We start from the raw sequence: 25,345 nt of genomic DNA, 5'->3' as shown, positions 1-25,345 counted from the left end.
AAGGCGCCCTGAGATGTTATTTTAAAAAGAAAAGAAGAAAGCCCTCTTTCCATCATTTGAGAATGAATGGAACCAGCAGAGAAAGAGAAGATTTTATAAACATTAAAAAAAAAAAATGCAAAGAAAGTTCTTTGTTGTTCTATACTTCAGAATAACCTGGCATTACTCTTACCCTGAGCATGGAAGACTAATCTCACAGAGCTTTTGTTGCCCGAGGCTTTACGACCATGGTTGTAGAGGTCAAATGATTTCTGAGGTTCTGTAATAATTTTCAAAACTTTCATATTCCCTCTCATTTGTAGAGCTGCAGAATATCAATGAGGGACTTTATTACGTCTTTGAATAAGTTTCCTACCTCTTTACCACTGGAGCAATGGATATATGACTAGGCTCTGAGCTCCATGAAAGAGACCATCATTTCCCAACCCACTCCATCTTTCTATTCCCAATTCCAGTGGAGTGCCCAGGATTATTTTTTAAACAGTAAAATTTTTTGAGCAATTGGATAAATGAAACAATTATGGAGACAGATGCTAACTGTAGAAAAGGCAAGTATAGGGAGTCTAAGATAGTAAAACCAAATAGGATTAGAGAAGGTGGCCATCTTTGAAAAACAGACATTGTGATCAAGAATAGGGAGTTCCCTGCTTTCACTTCCTAGGAAGTTTCTTATGTTTTGGAATTGTTTTAAATACCTTGTAATAGGAAACATCTCTCCTAGTATAATATGTTTTTTCTTGTGTCTCTGTATGTATGCCAAACCTCAGTTAGTTGAAACTTCCTTCAAAGAAACTAAAGGAGGAAATTACTACACTTTGGTCCTTTTTAAAATATATTTTTGTTGTGGGGGTATTGTTTTTCATACCTGGTAATTATGACATCTTCCTGTGTGTCATCAAGAAAAGTCATTATCTGTCTGTTTAATGTGTGATTTGATCATTAATAAGAGTGTTGATAAACCTTGGCTGGTGATTAAACTGGAGTCCTCAATCTGAAGTTGTTCACATCCCTGAAGATCCACCTGGAGAGAACCCAGAGAGCTTAGAGATGTAATGGACTCATAGTGAGTCATCGAATCAAATTTTTGTTGTTGTTGTTATTAATGGCCAAGCTAAGGATTTAATTGGTAAGCTGGAGTGTAAACACATTATCCATTGTCAATGTCATGATTTGGCCACAAATAAAACCTTTTAATAGTTAGATTTTACCAATTTTTTATTTTACTCACCATGAGGGAGGGGTAAATAAGTAAATGTGTTTAGCTTAATTATGTCATTTAACCTAACAGCAGTCACATTATATATATCTATATATCTATATCTATCTATCTATCTATCTATCTATCTATCTATCTATCTATCTATCATCTATCTATATGTATGTATCTCCATTTCCCTCTCTGTACCTCCCATTATTTTTCCTCTCTCTTTCTCTTCATCTCCTTCTTATTTATTTATTTTTTATAAAGGAATACATGGAATGGGAACCCAAACTAGGAGGGATCTCTTTCCTTTCTGCCTCACTTCTTGGTAGGTAGAGAGAAGTGGACTTTGGACTTTTCCCAAAAACTTCTACTTTTACCCTTAGAGGGGAAGAGGCCTTGGGTTTAGGAAATAAGAGCACTGTCATATTTTAGTGTGAGCCATTGTCTGTAAATGCCCTTAACCATCACCTTCTTCTTGGCATTATACTTCCTAAGAAGCTTCCCTTCAGGCCATGGAGAGGTGCATTTAGGTATGAACAGTGACTGAGGTTCAGGAATCTCAAGAGATTTGGATGTGATTTAGTGTTCAGGATTTTCAGTTGCCAAATTGCTGGAGTCAGAAGGCCTGGGTTTGGGAACTGTTTTACTTAGTCTCCTGTCCTGATCTGTATTCTTCTGTAACATGGGCATGATATCTCCTCTGCCTGCTTCACTGATGTGTTCTGAGGATCAGATTAAATAGGGCGGAAAAAACATTAATTATAAAAGAAAAAAAAAAGATGATGGAATTTTATTATGCTTGATAAAACAACAAAAGAAGTTATTAAGAGAGAAAAAGCAACCCTCATTGGGGAAAGTTACTGACTATACACCTATCCAACAAAGACTCCTCTCTAGAATATATAGAGTGCTCTTAAAAATCAATAAGAAAAAGGAAAAACAATGCAGTAGAAAAATAGGCAAAAATGTGAGCATAACTCCTCAAAGGAGGATGTCCAAATGACCAGTAAAAAAATGAAAAGGTGCTTAACTTTATTAATTATTTGGCATGTCACAATGTCCAAATGGTAAATAAATGTATGAAAATGTGATCAGTTGGGGGTCATTTAATCAAAATGTGATACCACTATACTCTCATCAAAATTGCTAAAACAACAATAATAGTAATAATAATGCCATAAAAACTGCATGTTGAGTATGTAGGGCCACTGGGATACTCATCATACAATGATGGTAATGATGTACATTTCTACAACCATTTTAAAATACTGTTTGTTAGTATCTACTACAATTGAACATCTGTACACTTTAGGACTCAACAGTTCCACTTCTGAAATTTTCCTATAGAAATTCACATATATATTCACCAAAATACATGTACAAAAATGTTTGCAGCAGAACTATTCATAATGCCGTAAATAAGTAATTACCCAAATGTCCACCAACAGGGAATATATAAATTGTGGTTAATTTAAAAAATGGGATGCTACACAGTAATGACACTGAATGAATTACAACCTCATGCAACTGTATGGGTGACTCTCAAATGTAATGTTGACTGAAAGAAGGAAGATACAAAATAATTATTATCATGTGATTTCTTTTATATAAAATTCCAGAGCAGGCAAATTAATTGTTGGTAATAGAAGACAGGATAATTTTCTATTACCTCCTTGGGTGGAGGTAGTGACTGTTGAGGGGCCAAGAGGGAGACTTCTATTGTACTAATATTCTTTTTCTTGAGTTGCATAGCTGGTTACAAAGGGGTATTGAATTCTGAAAATTCAACTGGCTGAATACTTATGATGTAAGCACTATTCTGTATGTCTATTATACCTCAATACAAAGGTTAAAAATATTATCCTATAAGTTGTCTTGAGATTCAGAAATGATGGAAAATTTTTCCAGTAGAAATGCATTGTATCTGTCAGAAATTCTATGCATGGGAAAGAGAAATTATGACCTGTTTCTAGTCAAGGAATAAGTTCAGACTAAGAAAAAATTGATGTAGATTTGAATTCAATGGAGAAGAATCAAGGAATTAAAGAAAGGAGAATATTTATGGTATAATCCTGGATTTATGTGTAAACAAGGCTGACTAGAAATTGGAGAAAAAGTAGCTGGCATGAAGTTCTGGTAGAACTCCAATTTAAAGAGTTTGTTCTGAATTCTGAGATATTGGAAGAGTTTGATCTCTTACCACAGAATTAAAAAACAGGTAGAATGACAGAAGGACCAGATGTGGGGTCTGAAGTCCAACATGGAATGAAGGGGAGAGGTGAGATGGAAGAAGGGACAGTTAGGTACAATGAATGAAGTCCTTGGTCATGGAGTTACTGAGGCCTATAAATTCTTTCTTATTTAACCAGACTATCATGTGTTATGACAGAAACTAAAGTCAACATCTGTTCTAAGGGTTCTCACAGAACTGGAACTTCATTATGAGTTTATGTATTTGTCCACATATACTAAATATATTTACAGTGAGGAATCTCAACTATCCTCACATTAATATGTGGGAAAACTATAATTTTTGGTTTTAAAGCATCGTTAAAAAACCTGGCGGTCTTCTCTTCCTTCTCAGCCAAAATGGAGTAGTAGATTGCACTCCATTTATGAACCGGCAGTACGTTAACTTGCAGCGTGGGTAGGATTACCATAAATTAAGGCAAAACTACAACGCTAAGCAAAAGAACAGAATGTGTTTGGCAAAGGGCTATCCTTGACTTTGTAATCATTTGTTTTAGTTCTAATCTGCACACTTCAGTAATCTGCCAGCCAAAGAAGCTTGTGAATTAGCAAGGTTTAGCTGTTTATAAAACACATGCATAGATATATGCGGGGACTGTGTTTGCACACAGGATGTGTGCTTCTGTGTGCAGATGCAACTGTGTGGGAATGGGCAAAACTCTGGATGTCTTGGGGGGAATGTGAATGTGTGGGTCTGTGTATCTGTGTGTTGAGTGGGTACGTATGTCAGTGTGTGAGGAGGAGTTGGAGTTGTTATGCACACAGTTTGCTGGCAAGAATGTTCTCATAAAGGACTGACACAGCCAGAGGTTTGTGCAATTGCTGCCTAGTCTATTCAACCACAATCAGTATAATCATGGAGCAGATGGGAATCTTCAAGATATTCTGTAGAAGAGGTCACAGCGAGAAGAGATGGTGTGCTCAGAGTCACATGAATAATAGAAAACAACTCCTGAAAATAACTACAAAATGAAGGAATTTTTAAGTCCATTGAGTAAGACTGGCTCTAAGAGTTGTAATCAGAATCAGAAGTCAACAGTTGGAAGGTAGGCACTTCCCATTCAGGGTACTCTCAGTGTCACTTTCTTTATTTGCTTTGGTGTGGTAAAATGGTGGCCATTATCCCACTTGCTGGAGCCCTTGGAGACTAAAGACTGAAACACAGGGAGGATATAAGGGACATTTTGGTATGTTTATTTAAGAGATCCTGGTATTTACAGGGTGCACATACCAGTATACCTATATGTGTGTATACATGGCTTTAAGTATACAGAAACTAGGTAGTGACAGTATACGGTCAATAAGTGACCTTCCCTTCCATGCTTACTTATGTATTAAATTCTCCTAATAAGAGGAAATAGCTTTTTCTTTCCCACATGACAGGGGGCTAGCAATTGGTCTCCCTAGGAAGTTTGGAGTCATCTGGAGGGATAACAAACTGATATTTAATTTTTTTTAAAGATTTTATTTATTTGACAGAGCGAGACAGCAAGAGAGGGAATACAAGTAGGAGGAGTGGGAGAGGGAGAAGCAGGCTTCCCGCTGAGCAGGGAGCCCAATGTGGGGCTCAATCCCAGGACCCTGGGACCATGACCTGGCCCGAAGGCAGACGCCTAAAGACTGAGCCACCCAGGTGCCCCAACAAACTGATATTTAGGACCCTTCCCAAGAACAGGGCTGAAAACTGGACAAACAAGAGAGTGTGAAGATACCAGGAATAGGGGAAGTATAAAAAAGAGAAGAAGGGCTCAAGAGCTAAGTTTCACTGGTGCAGAATTTGCTGAGCATTGGCTGTGTGTGTGTGTGTGTGTGTGTGTGTTGGGCATGTACACACATGAACACATATTGAATATATAAATTACCAGCACATTTTCTCTGTTGTGAAGTATTTAAGTGCCAAGATATAGGTGGTTCTTGGAAGTTCTTACAGAACATATGCTGTGCTATTCCACCATCTGTAGCCTAGGACTTTGGATCAGATTCTGTTGCTTTGCTTTGGGGCAAGGAAGAAGGAAAAGAGCAGATTTCTCCCTCATTTGTGACTCCTCTGCCCAATCAACTGAGTCCTGTGACTCTAACCTTACATGGGTATAGTTCATTCCTCTCCTTGGGGTGCACTTGAAACTTGATCTTTCAAGTTAAGAAACAGCTCTGTTCCCACTTGAAGGGGAAAATTTTACCCTTGCAGCCAACACTGTGGAAGCAATTGTACTTACCAATGTGTTTGTCCAAATTCTTCAAATATACCAGTTTTTTTCTTCCCTCAGGACTTCATGAATTTCATTCCCAACTACAATTGCCTTCCTTGCCTTGATGATACAGTCTAGCTACAACTAATCTGATCACTGTCTACCCATAGCTTTTGCAACAAAACGTAAACTCTTAATTTAGCTACATAAAACTGTTTGTGGCCAGATTCTGCCTACCTTTGCTGACTCATGTCTCACTACTATTATATTTGTTCAGTTGTCCCTATCACTTAAATGTATGTGAAGTTACACCAATTTGTCACTCTCTAGGATGCCAGATATGTTATTTCTTCTGCCTGGAGGGATGAGGGGCAGTAGGCATCCCTCCCACAACCCCCTGCTCTACCGAGCTCTCCATTCCTAATATCACCACACCAGGCTCTTATAACACTGTGAGCCTTCAAGCTCTCTTGGCTGAGTCATAGAAAGAGAAATCTTTCCATTTGTCCTCTAAAGATAAGGAGACTTTTTTTTTTTTTTAAATGAGAACAGTGAGGGGAAAAATAGAAAGGAAAAAAAAAAGCATGCGACAAAACATAGATTTTATTAAGTTATACAAAATGGGTTCCTTATTAAAATAACTTGCCCCAAAGGATTTAGCTATCCCAGTTTTCTCCAATCCTGCCTTGGCTGAACTAGGGAATAAACAGATTTCCTGAGACCTTGGCCAGTATTCTGCCACTGTCTTGGGAGGTTTTCTCCTTCGCTCCAGGGGACATTGCTGATTCATATTGCTTCATTCTGGAAATTTGAAAAGGGCAATCAGATGTTACACTGCATGATTTTTCATCTCCATGCTCACACAGAGGGCTGCAATGAGGGCATTGAGTGAGGTAACCTCCAGGATTAGCCCTCCCCGGGTCTCTCTCCCTAGCATTTTCCCTTGCATCCCTAGCTGAATTTTTAGACTTTACAGCTGAAACTTGCTTTTCACTCATCCTCAGGATGATTCTGGCATGAACAAACTTGGAGTAGAAGAAGCACACTTCGTAATTAATTACGATCTGGGACCTCTTAATGACGCAGCTTGTCAGATGGCAGCAGTGATGTGAATGGAGACAAGCACCACTTGTGGGGTGATAAGCTCCATTCGGCTCTTGGCTGTCTCTTGGTTGCCATGGCAACATCCTTGCTCTAGGGCTCTGTGACTATGTGAGGGGTTGCAGGGATGAATTTGTGGCATCCTTTGGGAGTCAGTCCTGAGGCTGAAGGAACACTCCCCCTAACCCCCAGGGACAGTGCTTTCTCTGCTCTATCAATGAAAAAGGAGAATGTGGCATTGCCATTTTGAGGCTGTTGGTTTGTGTTGTTCAAAAACATACTTGAACGCTGGGTTGTGAGGAGTTGGAAAGCTGAAGAGTAGAACAGGGGTTCTTGGCTCCTGAAGACTGGCATTAGTGGCAGTGAGGAATGAGTTATGGCTTCAGACAGTAAATACTTTGGGAAGCTTTGATTCACTGAGGCATTGTCTGGAATGCTGGATGACGGAGCAGAGCTGGCTTTTTAAACTCATGTTTGCCCTGTGCTGATGGTTCTCAGGATGTGTCCTGTCTCATGCTCACTTTCATATGTTTATATGAACTCTGTTTCTTTTTCCAGTCCATAGGAATCTCCACTGCATTCCAATTCCCAGCGGGGCCATGGTTCCTGAGCTGGCATTTTTTTGTTTAGTTTTATTGAAGTACAAGTGACAAATAAAAATTATATATGTTTAAGGTGTACAGCTTGATGTTTTGATATATATACACATTGTGAGATGAAGTCTGTGGGGAGGCCTGCAAGGCATGTTGAGGGTGAGCACTTTGCCTGGGTATGCGGTGGCCTCTGCATCTGTTCCCACTCATTGTGCCCACTCTCCTAATGCAGGATGTCTGTACTTTAAAATATTTAGATAGAGAACAGTTTATTTAACCGATTCCTGTTAGGGAGAGCATTGTAAGAATTTGGAAAAATATCTTAAGTATTTTGAAATGGGAGCTGGTATTCAACAAGGGGGATCCAAGTAGCGAAATATGGTGTTGAACAGGTTTTTGAGACTTCAGTTTCTTTCATGAGTGTTCTGTAGTTCCTAGAGTATAGATCCTTTACCTCTTTGGTTAGGTTTATTCCAAGGTACCTTATGGTTTTTGGTGCTATTGTAAATGGAATCATTTCTCTAATTTCTCTTTCTACAGTTACATTGTTAGTGTATAAGAAAGCAACTGATTTCTGTGCATTGATTTTTGTATTCTACCACATTACTGAATTGCTATATGAGTTCTAGTAATTTGGGGGTGGAGCCTTTTGGGTTTTCCACATAAAGTATCATGTCATCTGCGCAGAGAGAGAGTTTGACTTCTTTGCCAATTTGAATACCTTTTATTTCTTTTTGTTGTCTGATTGCTGTTGCCAGGACTTCCAGTACTATGTTGAACAATAGTGGCAAGAGTGGGCATCCTTGTCGTGTTCCTGATCTTAAGGGAAATGCTCTCATCTTTTCCCCATTGAGGATGATATTTGCTGTGGGTTTTTCATAGATGGATTTTGTGAACTTGAGGAATGTTCCCTCTATCCCTATACTCTGAAGAGTTTTAATCAGGAAAGGATGCTGTATTTTCTCAAATGCTTTTTCTGCACTAATTGAGAGGACCATATGGTTCTTCTCTCTCTCCTCTTATTAATGTGTTCTAGCACATTGATTGATTTGTGAATGTTGAACTACCCTTGCATCCTGAGGATAAATCCCACTTGGTCATGGTGGATGATCCTTTTAATGTATTGTTGGATCCTATTAGCTAAGATTTTGTTGAGAATTTTGGAATCCATATTCCTCAGGGATATCGGTCTGAAATTCTCCTTTTTGATGGGGTCTTTACCTGGTTTGGGGAATAATCTTTGGCAAAGCAGGAAAAAATATGCAATGGAAAAAAGACAGTGTCTTCAATAAATGGTGCGGGAAAATTGGACAGCTATATACAGAAGAATGAAACTTGACCATTCCCTAACACCATACACAAAGATAAACTCAAAATGGATGAAAGACCTCAACGTGAGACAGGAATCCATCACAATCCTAGAGGAGAACATAGGCAGTAACCTCTTCAACATAGGCTACAGAAACTGCTTTCAAGATATATCTCCAAAGGCAAGTGAAACAAAAGCAAAAATGAGCTTTTGGGACTTCATCAAGATAAAAAGCTTCTGCACAGCAAAGAAAACAGTCAACGAAACAAAGAGGCAACCCACAGAATGGGAGAAGATATTTGCAAATGACACTACAGACAAAGGGCTGATATCCAAGATCTATAAAGAACTTCTCAAACTCAACACCCAAAAAACAAATAATCAAGTCAAAGGTCAGAAGACAGGAATAGACACTTCTCCAAAGAAGATATACAAATGACTAACAGAGAAATGAAAAAATGTTCATCATCATTAGCTATCAGGGAAATTCAAATCAAAACCACATTGAGGGGTGCCTGGGTGGCTCAGTCGTTAAGCATCTGCCTTTGGCTCAGGTCATGATCCCAGGGTCCTGGGATCGAGCCCCACATCGGGCTCCCCACGCAGCGGGGAGCCTGCTTCTCCCTCTCCCACTCCGCCTGCTTGTGTTCCCTCTCTCACTGTCTCTCTCTGTCAAATAAATAAATAAATAAAATCTTTAAAAAAGAAAACACATTGAGATACACCCTTACACCAGCTAGAATGGCAAAAATTGACAAGGCAAGAAACAACAAATGTTGGAGAGGTTGTGGAGGAAGGGGAAGCCTCTTACACTGTTGGTGGGAATGCAAGTTGGTACAGCCACTTTGGAAAACAGTGTGGAGGTTCCTCAAAAAGTTAAAGATAGAGCTACCCTATGACCCAGCAATTGCACTACTGGGTATTTACCCCAAAGACACAGATGTAGTGAAAAGAAGGACCATATGCACCCCAATGTTCATAGCAGCAATGTCTGCAATAGCCAAACTGTGGAAAGAGCCAAGATGCCCTTCGACAGATGAATGGATAAAGATGTGGTCCATATATGCAATGGAATATTACTCAGCCATCAGAAGGGATCAATACTCAACTTTTGCATCAACGTGGGTGGGACTGGAGATTATGCTAAGTGAAATAAGTCAAGCAGAGAAATTAAATTATCATATGGTTTCACTTATTTGTGGAACATAAGGAATAGTATGGAGGACATTAGGAGAAGGAAAGGAAAAATGAAGGGGGGAATCAGACGGGGAGACCAACCATGAGAGACTATGGACTCTGCGAAACAAACTGAGGGTTTTAGAGGGGAGGAGGGTGGGACGATGGGTTAGCCTGGTGATGGGTATTAAGGAGGGCACATACTGCATGGAGTACTTGGTGTTATACGAAAACAATGAGTCATGGAACACTACATCAAAAACTAATGATGTACTGTATGGTGACTAACATAATAAAATAAAATTAAATTTAAAAAAAGAAACAGGTTTTTTAGGAGAGTGACAGCTGCTACTTGGAGGGCATTAGTTTCATTTAGTACCATGAGATAAGGAGGGAATTCAGGTCTGTATTTGGACAGAGATGAATTGCTCCACCAACAACAAGGAGCGGAATTAGAAATTCAGGGACATTCCAGAATGGAGACAAGAATTAGATAGAAATCTAGATGCTAGAAACAGAGATGTGTGGTAGGTGATAATTGCACCCAGTGCTTCCTTAAGATTAGTAGTATATTCTCTTATTAATTAATCTCTAGCATATCATTCAGTGTACTTTTCATAAGCCAAGATAGCAATAATAACACCTTCTAAATGTGTATAATGTATAGTAGTTTCCTTGCATTATCTCACTTACACTAAGCAGGTCAAGATGGTTTTGCCTGTTTTCTAGATGAGAACACGTTGGGCATGTTTTCTAGATAAAAACACCTAATTTTACCAACAATTATTTCCCAGTGTAATGATCTGTTTACATGGAAAGTCTCAGACATAAAAAACATATATTGCTTAGTACCATGAGATAAGGAGGGAATTCAGGTCTGTATTTGGACAGAGATGTCCGCTCCTTGTTGTTGGTGGAGCAATTCATCTCTGTCCAAATACAGACCTGTCTAGCAACATATATTCTTTCTTAAAAAAATAAAAGTGCCTAAACTTAAGATAGCACAGGAAATTCAGGTTGTATCATGGAAGTCAAGGGTCATCTTCTATACAAGGATTGGCTTTGAGTCTAGTGTGGAATTTATTGGTGTGTCTCTGTTCTTCTCTTCTGCACTCAAACACTGTGAATCCTACCTTCTTTTTCACTGTCAACCCTCCCCTGGAATTCTTATTCTGGTCTCTTCAGGTCTCAATCAGTATTTTCTTGTCCTATAATTAGGAAAAGGTGATATGTAGTTCCTACTCTTGGGGATAAGGTCCTCAATCTCATAGATTAATTTGTTACTCTTTTCAGAGTACCTATTGCTTTTTAGAAAGGGTTTTTGAGGAAAATTATACTGGAGGCAGCTTGCTGCTGAGAGAATATGAGTCAAATTTTAGAAGACTGCCCTGCTTTCAGTAACTGGGTGTTACAGCACCCAAGGAATTTGCCCTAAGTAGCAATGTTAGGTTTTATACATCATTTTAGAACAACCTTGCTTGCTCTAAGTTTCATATTTACAGACAGGAATTTTACCTTGGGGTTCTCCAATTAGGTTATAGATAGGGGATCTCAAAATATCTCTCAAGGACCACAAAAACTCAAATGACTTCGGGGTGCCTGGGTGGCTCAGTCCATTAAGTGGTTGCCTTCAGCCCAGGTCATGATTCCAGGGTCCTGGATTGAGCCCCGCATCGGGCTCCCTGCTGAGTGGGGAGCCTGCTTCTCCATCTCCCTCTACCTGCCGCTCCCCCTGCTTGTACTTTCTCTCTCTCTCTAATAAAAAATAAAAAATAAATCTTAAAAAAAAAAAACTCAAATGACTTCATAGTCTCTTATGAAGAGGGCAAGGTATAGTGAGGACAGTGAGGACTATGGCAAATATGCACATAAATATGTATTATACATATAAATACATGCATATATGAAACACTGCACCTTCCAAACTAACAAATCTATAGCCGTAAGGAGTCTGAAGGTTTTCTGTCTAAAAGCCTCTGAATATTATTGGACTAGAAAATTAATTCCAAAGTTGAAAAAGAAAAAAATCAGAAAGGGCCACAGATGAAGAGCTTAGCCTTTTTATTCTTTAGTCTGCAATGAATCTTATAGATGAATGCTCAGTACATTCTGGTGAAGGCTCATCAGCCTACTGACACCCTGGTGGGAACCTTGAATCATACACTGTCCAGAGCCAGGGATCAGAAATGGGCATCCCGGGAAGACATATTTCTGTCTCTGAGCCTCTGGTCACTAGGAAGGGGAGGTGGCCTTGGACAATGACAGTGACGACTGAAGGTCAGAGTAGAATCAATTCCTTCACCAGTTACTCGGTATAGCAATAATTCAGACTTTAGATCAGATTATTAAGAGAATGGCTTGGGGTAAAATATGTTTTTTGTCTGAAGATTGTCTTACTAAGTCTTGTGTTCAGTGTGTTGATGATACAAGTCATTTTGAACCACTGGATTTTTCTTTTTCACATTTAGATTCACACTTCAATATGGTACATTACAGCTTCAACCCAACTGCTATCAGATTCTGCATTGGGAAATTGGTCGAGATAAGAGGTTATCAAGTAAACAATTAGAATCATGAGGGAGTAGGGAAGGTGTTCTTCTAGTGGTATTGCTTCGGGGATATGTTTGTTAGCACTTGGCTTTGTTGAAATGTGCACATTGTATTTGGGAGATCTTGAGAGGCTTTTTAAAGTTTAATTGCTGCAAATCTCTTGTTATCATGCTTTCCTGTGAGATTTACACAGCCCTAAATGCTTTCCAGTATGAAAATTATTCTTTCCTATATTGTTTTGCCTGAAAAAGTAGAGTGTGATGAGCTGTAGGAAACAACAGCCTACATTTTCTAGAGTCGGTCAAAGTGTGTGTGTTAGTTTGCTACAACTGCCATAATGACATACCACAGACTGGGGGGCTTAAACAACAGACCATTTTTTTCTCACAGTTCTGGAGGCTGGAAGTTTGAGTTCAAAGTATTGACAACCATGGTCTCTTCCAAGACCTTTGTCCTTGGCTTGCAGATGGCTGCCTTCTCCCTGTGACTCACATAGTCTTTCTTCTGTGTGTACACATCCCTGGTATCTCTTTGCATGCCCCAGTTTCCTTTCCTTGTAATGACACTAGATAGTTGGATTAAGGGCCAACCCAGAGGCTTTGTTTTAACTTGATCACTTATTTAAAGGTCTCATCTCCAAATACAGTCATATTCTGAGGTCCTGTCGTTTAGAGATTCAACAAAGGAATTTTTTTTTTAAAGATTTTATTTATTTGAGAGAGTCTTCTTGAATGGTTAACAGAAGTATAGCCCCAGGCTAAGGTGCCTGAGAGCATTTCTGTTTTAAATGGAAAATGGGTAAGTGCAAGAACTGGACCATATGTAAACACATGGCATTTGTATCTTAGACAAAGTAACCTGTGTTGAAAAAAAGAATCATATAGCCAAGGATCCAGCATATAGAATTAAATAATATGTGTATTAAATCAAAGGACTGCCAATTCTGCAATTCTTTAGTTCTTTTGTACAGTTCCTTTTTATCAAAAGGATAATGCTCCCTACTCCCCAGTACCTAATTAACAATAAATAATGTGTGGAAAAGGTTGAGAAATAAAACATTCATAGTGAGCATTTCATTATGTGATTAAAGATCATTAGATGCATTAACTGCCGTACTAATGAATGCATTGTTAATTACTTTTTAGCATTTTGTCCAGGCACATTACTTAGAATACTGCTGACTCTTGTGAGGAGATATGTTGGCAGTAAAAAGTGGAAATATTGGGCTTCTTTTAGAGAAACAGCAAACCTATGAGTTTCCCCTAATCTAAGATGGTATCAATATTCCTTTCTGAATTATTATGCAAAAACCACCAATGTTAGTTGACTATTGATATTTAGAAGCAGAAGGTGTGTTGATCTTCTCCTGCCAAAAAGATGAATCTCTTTATGTGTGTTATGCTTTATTCTAACCTAACTTTAACCCTATTCTTTATTCTGAAGGATGGAGTTCAAAGGTTGATGATACCAGGTTTCAATATTGCCAAATCCACGAGTGGACCACTTAGGGGTAATATAAGCTCAAGTGTAGAAAAACCCATCTTATCCAACACATATAGAACATGCGTTTTGTTCAAGAGTCTGAGAAATTTTCATTGTTGAAACATGGTGAAGTAGATGATTACAGCAGATGCCCCACCACCTCCATGTAACCAACTCATCAGAATGATTTCGTTCAGCACTCCATTTGTAAACATACTGAGCAGTGTCCAGGCACTCTTATCTCGTGGCCTGCAGGCTCCGCACCCCTGTTCCCATGCCTATCTGCTCCTGCCACTGGTGCGAAGCTTATCACGAGTCAGTAAATATATTTATGCCAGTTGCCTTTGCCATTGTAATTGCATAACTCAATTAAATATTATGTAAGTCAATGAGCCATGAGTGCAATGGGAAAAATGTTTCAGATTGTTTTTCTGGGAAGGTGAGGTGCTAAACAAATTGTTGTGAAATTAGGTGTGGTTAGACAATTACAAATATAGAGGAAATTTTGTAAAATTTTAGAATTCTGGGCTCAGGCTCTTTAGAGACTTTGAATTCTCACTCTCACTTAAAGATACCAAAAAATGGAATTGTAGACCATGCATCATAAATGTGGCTGCTTTTTTTTTTTTTTCTTTTTTTAAGATTTTATTTATTTATTTGAGAGAGAGAGAGAGAGAGCACATGAGAGGGGGAGGGTCAGAGGGAGAAGCAGACTCCCCGCCGAGCAGGGAGCCCGATGCGGGACTCGATCCCAGGACTCTAGGATCATGACCCGAGCCGAAGGCAGTCGCTCAACCAACTGAGCCACCCAGGCGCCCCATAAATGTGGCTTTTATAAGAAAACTATGGAACTCTAATAAAAGGACCTGAACACAAAGAAAAAAACCTTGGTCCTACATCATAAGCATAGCTAATGAATGTACACTTATATATGTTAAGTGAAAATAAGATGTTTAAGCAATGAACATGTTTTATTTTTTCTAATTTTTTAAAAAGATTTTATTCATTTGTCAGAGAGAGAGCGAGAGCACAAGCAGGGGGAAGTGGCAGGCAGAGCAGGCAGAGGGAGAAGCAGTCTCCCCGCTGAGCAAGGAGCCTGATTTGGGGCTCGATCCCAGGACTCTGGGATCATGACCTGACCCGAAGGCAGATGCTTAACCGACTAAGCCACCCAGGGATCCCACAGTGAACATGTTTTATAATGATTCTCTGATTTACAGATTTTTTTTACAGATTTTTTTGATTAATTGTCCAGTTACTGACTCTGAATGCACTAGATACAAGAGCTTTGATTGTATATGAGGAGTGAAAAAAGGAGTGTACAATATGTTCATAATATCATCTAACTTTAAAAAATATACATCCAAGCATGTATATCTATAAAAAAGGTTAGATGAGAATATTAATATTTAATGTTGGGGGGATGTTTATGCCAGGTTTTTAATTTCTTTGTGATATATTTCTATATTAAAAATTCCTATAATTCATTCCCATTACTTTTATATTGAGATGCTAAACAACTAAATACTTTTTTAAGGTTTTATTTTTAAGTAATCCCTACACCCAACTTGGGGTGCAAACTCACAACCCCAAGATCAAGAGTTGCAAACTCTACTAACTGAGCCAACCAGGCACCCGACCACTAAACGCTTTTTAATGCACTGTTTTTTGCTCTTCTCTCTCTATCCTCATATCTCCACCAGGGACATTAAGCCATTCCTGAGAGTGAGGCTGGTCTGGGCTGCTTCCAAGATGACACAAAGGGACTTCACTGCTGAAAGACCCCTTTTAATGTGTCTTCATTCACATGGTCTCTTCTTGGTCCCAGGGACAATTTAGAGGTAGTTGATGTGTGTTCCAGAGATACAAGTGCTCCCTTTCCTGTGTTTTAGTGAGCCATGATCACCATATCACCATGGTTTAGCTGAGTAGGTGAGGTTGTAGAAAAGTGAAGCATTTTGAGTCGCAGCAACATTTGCAAGCATTTCAAATTGGTAATAGTTTACATACTTTATCTCCTTGCATCCATGTTGTGAAAAATAGTTTATTTTAGTTGAACCTGTACTTTGAAGTGCACATGTGGGTTTTTAAGTCATTGTTGAATAAATAGGGGAAGAAATGACTTGTATATTTATGTCAGGAGGTCTAAGCAGATATAAGGTGAACATCTACCACTAATGCTGAAAACTCAGAGTAAAGAAGACACAACTCCAGAAGGGTCTCAAAAGGGAATAACACAGAGGCTTTGTTACCTTGGGCCCACGACTCTTGCACCATAAAGCACACAGGGAACCAGAGCACTGAAGGCAGCACGCAAGGCATCCAAATCTCTGCCCAGAGTGTACTAAGAGTTTGCCAGTCACTGGTACATAACAGATGGATATGTGGTTATTTTCTGAATGTTTTGTCTGATTATGTTTACATCTGAATTTATTATTTCAGTTAGATAAAATTTAGTTTAATCTTACTCGTCCTGTAATGTGTTGGCATTTTTCTTTTGTAGGGCTCTGGTAACATTTTTTTTCTATGACGCAATATCATCATGTCTTTGTGTCACATTGTCTTACAATCACTGGACAGATCAGAGAAAACAAGAAGAGCGAGGTCAGGAGTCTAGGCAACCTCACAGTTATTCAATCTGTGCTCCTTGGAGATGCTAACGCTGTCAATGGGACTCCTCACCACCTCTGTGTGGGCTGCCCTCTGCCCCATCAGTAGGTTGTGTATGAGAATAAAAGTGGTACTTAAATGTATTGAGCATATATGAATACATAATTTACATATGTTCTCTTAGCATAATCCTCACAAATGAGAAAATTGAGGCTATGTGATCACACAGCTAAGAAGGGTGATAGCCAGGGTTTGAACTTAGTCTGGTTGTGAAGGTTCTAAGAGACTAGTTGTACATTTGAGGCGGTTGCTGCACCTGTCCCTTCATACAAAACTGAATTGTTCACACAGGGTGCAGAGAACACAGAAAAGTCAACCATATACACAAACCCTCAACTTGGGATCTCACTCTCCATCTGTTTTACTCTACCCCCTTTCTTGGGTCTTTGACTCTACATATTAGCTCTTCTTGTTTACAGTGAACTATGAAATATACTGTCTGGTATTTTTTTGGTATTTTTTTGTTTTTCTGTTTAAAAAATAACAAGGTATAATTTACATACAATAAAATGTACATATTTTAGGTGTACAATTCAATGAGCTTTGATAAATATGCATAACCATTCAACCACTATCCTAATCAACATATAAAACATATCCATTACTTCCAAATATTCCTTCATGCCACTTTGTAGTCAATCCCCACACTCCAGTCTCAAACCTTCACTCTGATGTCTAGTGCCATGAAATGGTTTTGCCTAGTGTAAACTTCATTTAAACCAGAATTGTAGAGTGTATACTTTTTGTCTGATTTATTTGACTCAATACAATGTCTGTGAGACTCAAGCATGATGTTTCATGTCTCATTTTTATTTTGCTCAGTAGTTTCCCACTGTACAAATATATCTCAATTTGTTTATCCATTTTCCTATCAGTGGACATTTAGGTTTTCTAGTTTAGGGCCATTATGCATAAAGCCACCATGAACATCCACATAGAAGTCTTTTTGTGGACATGTGATTTCATTTCTCTTGGGTAAATACCTGGGGATGAAATTAAGTCATGGAGAATGTATATTGTAAAATTTACAAGAAACTATGTGCTGTTTTCCAACATGATTGTACCATTTTACATTCCCACAAGCAACACATGAGGGTCCCAGGGCCAGATTTCACATCCTTGCCAACACTCAGTATTAGAAATTGTTTTTAATTGTAGATGTTCTAGCTGGGTGTGAAGAGGTATCTCATTGTGGTTTGAATTAACATTTCCCTGATGTCTTATGATGTCCAGGCACTTTTCATTTGTGTATTGGCCATTAATATGTCTTTTTGTTGTTGTAAAATGTCTGTTCAAGTCTTATCCTAATATAAATGAAAAAAAAAGTTGTCAGTGTTGAGTGTTCAGAGTTCTTTATATATTTGGGATTCAGGTCCTTTGTCATGTATATGTATTGTGTTTATTTTCACCCAGTTTGTGTTGACTTTAAGTACCCTTTTTCTTTTTAATTGCTCCCCCCCCCAGCTGCCCGCCCACAGTGAGCATTCTCAACTCCTTCCTCCCCTGAATGCTCGCCTGAATAATGTACTGGCATGTGCTAGCAATACTCAAGAGAGAGGTACTTGTTCCAGGGAGCATCTTGTGGCCACAAAATCATGAGCCCTCCTCTTGTACCTCTTTGTCCTCCCCACTAGGAATCTGACACGGTCTTAAAATTAAGTGTGTCATAAATATTTCAGATCCCTTACTTCTTTCTCCCTTTACCTGATGATTTGCTCCTAAATGCCAATGATCAAATGGTTCCTATCTTGAAGATTTTGTGATGATATTTGATTTTTTAATAACTACTTCCAATCTGGTGACTAATACCTCTACCAGAACACATAGTACATTTCAGTTCATTTATGCAGCATACCTGTAATAAGGGGAGATGGAGCCATGGAATTCAGGAACAATAACTTCAAATTTAGGAAGCGATTGGTCTGGTGAGTAATATCAGATTTGGCTGTATTTTCCGAGGTGGTATGTATGGTGCTATAAGTGAAAATTGCATTTTTAGCAGGAGGTTGAGGATTTTTTGGATGCCTGAAGAAAATGAAATTGTCAGTTTGAAGTAATATAAACACTTTGAAGTTGAATGATCTATGCAGCTTTCACCAATAGCAAATAGCTTCTGGTAGAGGATACGGTACAATGTAAAATGCAGGATATATTGTCATTTTTATTACAATACAGAAGCAATGGCAAAACATTCTGGTGTGCTGGAAGCTGTTTCAATCTGTCCTAGGGTTTGCTGGGTTTCTTTGCTCCATGTCCCCTCTGCTTATATCCACAGGTAAATAGGACCAGTTCCCACATGAGCATCAAGACTAGTCTTAGTGATGGGGCAAGAATTCAGAGCCCATGAAATCCCCAGATGGATCCAGGTCACATGGGACAGGCTTTGGATGTCAAAGTAGAAAGGCCTAACATAATGTCTTTTTAGGTTCTATTCTCATTGGCCCTCAGTGGGTACAGAGTATATGGCGATTTCAGCAGAGGTTTTCTATGGGCTATCAAGCTGAACTGGAAAAAAAAATAAGGAATTTCCAAATTTCTTGTAGGAAACTCTGAATGCAGTGGAAGGATCTGAGATGATGATTGGTCCCTAAGTCATAAAACATATTGCATGGAATTCCTAACCTCTTGAGCCAAGGGTATCACTGTTCCTTCTATGTGTGAGTTAATGAATCTATAGTACATGGAGAGACAAAGAAAACATAGAATCACTTTATAAAAGATGCATAGTTTAACATATTCCATATTGGACTACTTCTCAGCTTAATAAATTGTAAAGCATTGTGATGCTGTGAAAATAAAAATATTTAGTTCTGATTGTTACACTTCATATACAAAAGGGCTAGAGGATCATGCAGGAAGCAGTGATGGATCATGGCAACATTAGAAGTGCAAAATTTCAGCTCTTACCTGAACCCAGAGTATTAATGCTTGTGTTTACAGTGGACTTGCATCTGCATGAAGAATGGCCTTGTTTCAGCAATCCTGACATCTACAGCTGCAGTTGGGCTGCATCTATTATATATCCTCCATTTCTTTCTTGACTGATGCCTTCAATCCTTTTGTCACTGAGACAGAAGAATGTCACATTAACCTTCTGTTTCACTATGATAACTGTGTTTTGTTCAGAATGCAGCACAGTTACATAAAAGCAATAGTCTATCCACAGGCTTGTTGGGGGGTCATTAGTAGCTTTGGTGGCCGTAATTATTGAATGATCCATCATCTTGAAAGCCTTATACTCATGGTTCTCCTTTTATGTAAATCCTCAGCTGCAAGATATGTTTTTCTTGAATTGTAGAAACCAGTCTTATGGCAGTAGCTGTGCTGTCACCCTCTATGGAGAAGGGACAATCCAAATGTGGTATAGCACATTGGAAATGACAGCCAGAAAGTGGTGTCCGGGCTTCTGTTCCACAAAAATAAATAAATAAATAAATAAAATACAATAAAATCAGACAAGCAGGTGAAGGCAGAGATCCCCCACCCTAGGTACACAAGAAGCTTAGTAAATAGCCATGGATCAGGGGAACTAGTAAGTCATCTTTTTTTTTTTTTTTTTAAAGATTTTATTTATTTATTTGACAGAGAGAGACACAGCGAGAGAGGGAACACAAGCAGGGGGCGTGGGAGAGGGAGAAGCAGGCTTCCCGCCGAGCAGGGAGCCCAATGCGGGGCTCGATCCCAGGACCCTGGGATCATGACCTGAGCCGAAGGCAGATGCTTAATGACTGAGCCACCCAGGCGCCCCTAGTAAGTCATCTTGATAGACAAAACTTTGCTAATAACCTGATTACCTCACCCATCTCCCAGAGAAACATCTGTGGAGAACCTGTGGGGGTTGGTCCTCTGGGCTCTTTTAGCCAGAAGGTTAGCTGAAAAGAATCTGTAGTTTCTACAAGACAGATCTAACAGTTATTTAAACCAAAAATTCATGGATGGGAGGGGGGAGGATTAAAATATTTTAACAGAAGGTAAAATGTATTTCCCGAGTTTACAATGCAGAATCTTAGACCTTCAGAAGTTCTAAAATAAATGTCCTTGAATTTAGACTTAGTGTGCCTTTCAGAGACGAAGTTAATTATGTCTCTAAGAATAAAGATTTATCTCATCAGAAACACTGGAATGTTTCTCACAACTTGTAGTTGTTTTGTCAGTTATCATGGGAAGAAAATGTTATTGTAACCTTTTATTTAAAGTAAAGCACATCTTTTTAAAAATTAAGCTTTCTGCAATTTAAAAAAAATATATTGTTATTTTTTATTTTCACTAACCCAGAATGTCAAAAGTACTGAACCATAACTATAGATTTCAATCTGTGGAAGCTTATTTGTTACAACCTGCTTATTCAGATATGAGGTGGGGAAGGCAGATCAGCAGGCAGGGCTGGCCTGGGGAGGGGGCCTGGGGATGGTGCTGCTGGACAGGCTGAGAAGTGGCCATCTGTAAGAGGTGAACTCTGGAGAAGGTGGGCAGGGGAAAGCAAGGGAAGAGGCAGAGGAGAAAGAAAACTAGCTATGGAGCTAGTCTGGAACTAACCAGATCACACTGGCATCTCTGTCTCCTGAAGGTACCAGGCTAATCCTGATTTTCCACTAATGTACAGTTCAACAAATGTGTGTGTGCCAGAATCTATGCTGGGTGCTTGGGATGCAAGCATCAGTTAAACATGATTTTTTTGTTCTCAAGTTGCTCAGAGCATTTAAGGATTACAAACATTAACTAAATATTTTCACTTTCATTTTTCCTGAGGTATTATTTAATTTTTAAGTTTGTTATCTTTTCTTTGCATAGGTAATAGATGCGTATTGGAGAAAATTTTGTAAAAATCAGAAAAAAATATTCTTGTTTTTTGCATTTTGATTGCAAGGTTTCTGTACCTTTTTTTAATTTTTTAATTTTTTAAAAAGATTTTTATTTATTTATTTGAGAGAGAGTGAGAGTGAGAGAGACCACAGAGGGAGAAGGAGAAGCAGACTTGTCACTGAGCAAGGAGCCCAATTTGGGGCTGGATCCCAGGACCCTGAGATCATGACCTGAGCAGAAGGCAGATGCTTAACTGACTGAGCCACCCAGGCGCCCCTGTACCTTTTATAGGCAGAATTTATTGATACATGTTTTGGTGGTGGTTTTCTCCTTACTCCTCCCTTAATGAGAGATCTTTACAAATTTGTCATTCTAGGTCTAGGGAGAAATAAGCCTCTGTTTCGAGTGAGGCTTTCTTGCTCAGAGATGCAGTGGAGGCCGGCCAAAGTTATAGCCCACAGGCAAATTGTCAATACCTGCCCACTAATTACTGAGTAGACTGCAGAATTAAATAATGATCAGAGAATAACATGTATTAAGCAAGATGTGGTCAGGAGGACAGAAGTCACTCTAGAGGGGCGCCTCGGTGGCTCAGTCATTAAACATCTGCCTTCGGCTCAAGTCATGATCCCAGGGTCCTGGTATCGAGCCCCGCATCCAGCTCCCCACTCCGCGGGAAGCCTGCTTCTCCCTCTCCCACTCCCCCTGCTTATGTTCCCTCTCTTGCTGTGTCTCTCTCTGTCAAATAAATAAATAAAATCTTAAAAAAAAAGTCACTCTAGATATTTCAAGCAGGAAGGATTTAATATAGGGAATTACCTACTTAAAAAATTTTGCAGAAAACGTAGGGAAGTCATGAACTAAGGTCAGTTCAAGCAGTTGGCTTTGTGGCAGTCAGGACACGCAAGACTTACAGGGACTTCCACACATGATCTCAAAGACCCACAGTTCCAGAGGGGGTGATTCATAGGAGCAGACCCATAATGCTCTGTGAACCCCACTTTTACCTTCTGCCCTCTCCTCTACTTGGAGGCTTAGAAGGGTGGCTTCTCTTTCTCTTCTGTTTTTTTCAGTTTTGTCTAGGTGAGTTTCACTGATGGACTCTAAATTTGAACCTGTGAACCTGAGAAAGGTACTTTCCAGACCTTGCTTGTATGGCTTAGGGCTCTCTCTGTGTGTATGTGTGTGTGTGTATGTGTGTGTTTTCCCCTGGGGTATATGCTGAAAAGCAATAGACAATCTCCAGCATACAATAAAAATAGAAATAATAAAACTAACAGGTACAGAACATTACCTCGTTCTAATTCCCTTGCTAGGGATTTTACATGTATTCTCATGGGAGCTAGGCGAAGGGGTCATTAATATTTTCCTTGTTTTACGGGTCAAACTTGCTGAATTTTAGAAACATTCAGGAAATTTATCAAAGCCCCACCACCACCATGTAGCAGAGTTGGCATGCAAATACAGGCCTATCTTTTTTAAACATCACCATTAGTAAATAGGTGAAACTTTTTTTAAAGATTTTATTTATTTATTTGACAGAGAGAGACACAGTGAGAGAGGGAACACAAGCAGGGGGAGAGGGAGAGAGAGAAGCAGGCTTCCCGCTGAGCAGGGAGCCCAATGCAGGGCTCGATCCCAGGACCTTGGGATCATGACCTGAGCCGAAGGCAGACGCTTAATGACTGAGCCACCCAGGCACCCAAATCCAGGCCTATCTTATTCCCAAGCATGGACTCTACAATGTATCTGGCTTCTACTGTTTGATCAACTAATGTCACAGAGAGTTATTTACTTCTGAATAATTAGGTGCATTCTATATTTATCCTTTGCCATAAAGCAGAAATCAAAAACGGCAATTCAGAGAGTTCATCCATCTCCCAGATCTTCACACCCTTTCATCTAGCCATTTTATTCCCTCAAAACCTTATCTGTGCTTTTGGTAGAAATTCCCTGGGGGAATTTCTACCAACAAATTCCCTGGGGCATTGAAATTTCAAGTTTCTAGTGCTGTTTCCACTTGGTAACACTTGTGTGTGTTTTCATAAATGTTACATCAGGGCCACAGCTGAGAGGTATTCACAGATCTTTTCAATAAAATATATGTCCATTAATAGAGATATGCATTCAGGGCTGCAGAGAAGGAAGGAACATGTATTGTATATCTTTCTATTGTGCTAACACAGTATTTAAAAAAAAAATATCCCATATCCTGCTGTTTTTATTCAAATAACATGGTCACTATATGCATGGACAGTAGAAAGAAGATGCTTAGCCATAGGGAAGGTAGATATTAGCCCTCGACCACATGCTGCCCACCTACCTAAATTTTCTGGGCTTGGTTCTTCAAAAGATGAAACAATCTTTTCATATGTGAGATTGTAGTTAAAGAACAAATGGAATAAAATAATCTAAGGATTATGTACAGTTATTAAAGTTTTAAGAATTGCAATTCTTTTGCCTACATTATCTCATTTGATCCTTTTAACCAACGTAAAAAGTAGATAGAACACATAATATATCCTTATTTACAAATGAAGAATCTCTAGTTCAAAAGGATTAAGAGTGACATAGTGTGTTTAGTTAATGCTTGCCTAAATTTATCTCCCATGAAGTCAGAATTGTGCAAGAATGAAGTCTGTTGCAACCCTTACTCTCAAGTTTTTAACTTGGGGACACATAACTGATACACATGATCTGTGAAATGCCAATTAAATACAGAATATGGTGTGGCAAGCTAGATATGTAGAGTGTTCAGATGAATTGTGCAAATATCCAGTGTGGAATGTGTTGGAAAAGGGACAGAGGCATACAGAAAAGCATTGTCAAGAAAGTTCCCTTGGGGCTCTGGGCAGTGGATAGGAAGCAAGTAAATGAAATGTTGGCCAGAAACCTGTCATGGGTATGTTGCCAAGGCAGGAGAAAAGACCTTTCCCTAAACTTCTACTATACTCTAGAAATCACACTAGTCATGACATACATTAGTTTTCCATTTATAATCTTGCTTTTCAGAATCTTAGGTGAATGACAAGACCCCCCAAAACTGATAGCTGGGTAGCTGTGTAGTGCTTTCCATGTCACTGACCAGGTACACTGCCAGTATACTAATATTCCATTTGGGGATCTCCTATTTTAGTGAGGTCTTCATAGGGTTTAATCAGGGGATTTCCACCAAAATCATGACTAGAGGCACATTATACAACCTAGAGGCACATTATACAACACACCAAAATCAGTAGAACCTCCTGTTCCCCTACATAATCAAAGACATTTTTGCATACTTTATAGTGGGAACATGCTTTTCCCTCTCAGGTCCAGAGTCCCAAATCACAGGGCAATGGTGGTAGAAATGACTTGGACATGAATTTAAGGTATAAAGTACCATCTGTTTTAAGCAGTTAGGATAAAGATAATGTGAGAGACAGTTTCCAAGATAGATAGTTATTGGAAAACAACATTTGGTTGAGGAATTACTAAAACAGCACACCTGGGTCATTTCCAATCTACCCAGCATCCTATGACAGAAGGAGAACAAAATGGTGTGACAACAGAAATGGCGCCATTTTTTAGCCCGGTGGTGTAGCTCAGGAAGTGAAGTCTGTTGCTTTACATGGAGAGGAGACCTCACAAGGCATCCCCAGGCATACTCTATGAGTCTTGGGTAAATAACACCAAGAGGTGGTCAGAATGCAGCCGTCTGCCTTCAGCAGCCCTGAGCCCCTGTCCTCCAACAGCATGAGATCAGCTTTCAAGGTGTTGGTACTGGACTTCAGGCATGGAGCTTCTGCATTTTATGACAGTGTCCCCAAATATCTTCGACAGAAGATCAAATAACCGAGGGTACCCAGTTATTTAGGTATCCTAAGTTATACTGATCTGAGCCGTGTTAACTGCCCATTGTTCCATATTTGTGCATTCTCATTTCTTGCCTTTTTTGAAATTACAGACATGTAAGAAGATCTTATTTTGTTGTTTGGTTGTTCCTCTTGCATTCATCCCCTCTGGTATTAAATTATGT

Source organism: Halichoerus grypus, chromosome 10 (assembly GCF_964656455.1).
Source record: "Halichoerus grypus chromosome 10, mHalGry1.hap1.1, whole genome shotgun sequence".
In the NCBI taxonomy this organism is placed as follows: domain Eukaryota; kingdom Metazoa; phylum Chordata; class Mammalia; order Carnivora; family Phocidae; genus Halichoerus; species Halichoerus grypus.
Note: the sequence above shows the minus strand (reverse complement) of the source record.